Below are 3,572 nucleotides of genomic sequence, written 5' to 3' on the forward strand. Positions count from 1 at the left end.
TGCAATAAATTATTTGAAAGTTATTTCATCTACACACCAGGCAAAAGGCACTGACACGTTGATAAAAATGTTTTTCGAGAATAAAATAATACAATCGAATAAATAAAATACAAATGCAAATTAAAATTAAATGAAAATTAAAAGTGAAATGAAATAAAAATTAAAAGACAAATGAAAAAAAAATGAAAATAAAAAACAAATATGGAAAAAGAGTGTAAAAATATTGATGAAGAAATTTTCCATTGTTTTGTGGAAATTTTCGAAAAACATTTTTTATGATGAAAATGATCCTAAATAGTAACTGGGATCTGAAATTTAAATTAGAGATATATTTATATGGATACATTATTGTACGTGACTGATTACTTGCAGTGCGAGACAAACTTGCAATCACATATCGAGGACTGATATTTAAGCGATTTATTGTATATTTCGATGAGTAAATTGTAAGATATAATTTTTTTTGTTCATAATACGTTCATATTTATTGTAATTAAGTTTTAGCGTTTCGTTTTAAATGTTACTAGCTAATAAGTCTAATTTTTAGTTTACAATTTTTTTTTTTTTTTTTTTTTGAAAGTACAGGAGTTTATTGATTATTATCAGCAGGAGCGTGTTTTTAAACAAAGAAAAATTAGAATTGTTTCTTCTATTTTTACTATAAAATTTTATTTGTAAACAGGGACCGATTCCAAAGCGAAGTTTAAATTAATAATTTCAATTGTTACGTCAAATTAATTTTTGATTAACTTTAATTTATTTACCTCCAATATTTTTAACAATCGTTGGATAAATAATTCAGTTTTTAATTGTTAAATTTATGTTTTCAATTTTGATTGCAATTTTTAATTGTGTTTTTAATAAGTTAAATATTTTTTCTATTTGAACGTTCAAAACTTAATTTGTTAATTTAATTTCGATTCGACACGAAATTAAACTCATTATTTTCGAAACTAAACTCTGTTAATTTTTTAGTAAATTTTAATTTTTAGTAAAAAAACAAAATTTTTTTCGTGACGGTCCCTGATTGTAAACATAGTTTTAAAATTAATTCACACTGACAAATTTTGTAGAATAATTTCTAAATTTTAATTCTTTAATTTTTTAATTTTTAATTATTTTTTAATTATTTTTCTGATTTTAATTGTTTACAATTTAGGGAAAATTCTACTCTGGGGTTGTAAAGATTCTTAATCAAAATTTCGTTAATTTGTCTAATTGTAAGTTACGTTTGTTCTCCTGTTTTTTTTTTTTTATTTTTTTTCAATATATTTTAGAAAAAAAAAACTGGTCACGGTTACCCGAGTGGCATTGGCAGGTCTTTCAATATTTGTAAATATTAACATCACAGTATAATATTAATTTATGGAAAAAAAGAAGACGGAAGGAAGAAAATGGAAAGAAAGACACTTCAAGACCTGGCTAAATGTCGTATTATTTATTCCTAATTTTTAAAGTCCTGCATACCATGTCTTCCAAGACAGAGACTATTGAATATATTGTACATCTAATTTTTAAGTTTTAAATTATTATTTCTTCTTACGTCCGTTCGTAAAGAAAGTGAAACAGAAAGAGATTGTTGTAAAAAAAAAGAAAAATAATTCCTGTTTAGTTTCCTTCTCTTCTGATTCACCTGATTCATATTTAGAATCAATTAACAAATATTTATAAATAACTATAATATAGTTTTGTCAAAATCGAAATTTTAGTTGTTAAAATCTGTATTTAAAATTAGAATTTTAGTTATTCATATTTTTTTTTCTTTTTGGAAAATGTTTCAAGAGAATTTATCGATAATGACATAAATTGTTGATTTTTAATAAAGGCGATGTTTCATCAATTCGATATTTTCGAAGAGAATAAAAAAAAACGAAAATTTCTACACATTTTTAATTAAATAAATTGAAATAAAATTCGTTATTATTGCGAAGAGAATAAAAAAAATAAGAGTAAAAATGAAAATTGAAACGAAAATTTCTAGATATAATTTTTAATTAATTGAAATTGAATAATTTGCAAAAAATAAAATTCGATAACTAAAGTTCAAAAATTGGAAAATGAGAGGAAAATTTCTACACGTAATTATTTTTAATTTAATACTTAAAATTGAATAATTTTGGGAAAAATAAAATTCGACATTGAAGAGAATAAAAATGAAAATTAAAGTAAAATTGAAAATTTGATTCGATTACTGAATTTCGCCAGTAATTTTGATTTGAATATTATAATTTTCTTGTAGATAAGAAAATTCGTGAATTTAAGGTGTTTATGTATATTACAGTAAATTCATAACGAAAGAATTTTTTAAACAGTCATTATAAGTATATCTTTGTGCAGAAACGTCCATTGTCCTGTAATTAGTATGCCGCTGAGTATTAAAACTAGTCATTAAGCCAAAAGTTTGTTACTTTCACAAAAGTTTTCGTTTTTTTCAGTTTTTTAATAAAGGGAAAAATTACGAATATTGTGTCTTTTATTTACCTGACAATTATTTAATTAAATCTCCAGGCAATTATTTTTTTTAATGAATTTACAATTTATTTTATTTTCTACCTTTATTTTTTTGTTTCCTAACTTTTTAAACAATTTTTCTTTCTTAATGTTTTCAATTTTAAAATTAATCTATTGAAAATCATTCAATTTTTGCAATGAATTTTTTCAAAAAAATTTGAAAATTATTGAATTGTTTTAAAGAATTTTATTAACATTTTAAAAAATAATAATTCAAACTAATTAATTATAGGGAAAAAATGTATTATAAAAGTTTTATTATATTCAAAATAATCAAATTAATCTGAAAAATTGGTTATTTAGAAAAATAATTGAAAATAATAATCCAGGAATTTTGTTAAAATTTTATTGGAAAATAGTTGAATTCTAGAAATTTTATTAAAATTGTATTTGAAAATAATTGAATTTCTTGAGAAGAATTTTATTATTTAATAAAAATAATTGAATCCTTTCCAGAAATTTTATTGAAAATAATTGAATTCGTTGAGAAGAATTTTATTATTTAAAAAAAATTATTGAATTTTTTCGAGAAATTTTATTAAAATTTATTAAAATTTAAAAATTAAAGTTTATATTTGGAAATAAAAATTTTTTAAATTTACATAATAATAAATTGAATTTTAACGCGCGTAACATTTGCTAGTCAAATAATAAGTTACGCAATTAATTGCTTCTCAATAAAAAGTTCAATTTTTTTTTCTTTTGTAGAATGTAAATTTTTCTGCGAAACAATCTTTTCTTTATTCTTTCATTTTAAATCCATTTTTTCCCGAATAACAAATTTCAGAAAAGAATTAAAATTACGTTTTATAATTCTTTGATAAAAAAAAATAATTTTTTGGCAATAATTTCTTCATATTTAGAATGAATTAACATAAAACTAAAATTGAATTGAATGAAATATATTGAAAATCATTTGAGTGTAAATTGTTTTTTTTTATGTTAATCGAATTGAAAGTATACTAAAGAGAGCGAAATAAAGAGAATTCTTTGTGTTTAGAATATATATCGATCAAATGCAGATTAATTCATTTTAATTTAAACATTTTTGTTGATGTAAA

This window comes from Leptopilina heterotoma, unplaced genomic scaffold, assembly GCF_015476425.1.
Source record: "Leptopilina heterotoma isolate Lh14 unplaced genomic scaffold, ASM1547642v1 Lhet_206, whole genome shotgun sequence".
NCBI classification, from domain to species: Eukaryota; Metazoa; Arthropoda; class Insecta; order Hymenoptera; family Figitidae; genus Leptopilina; species Leptopilina heterotoma.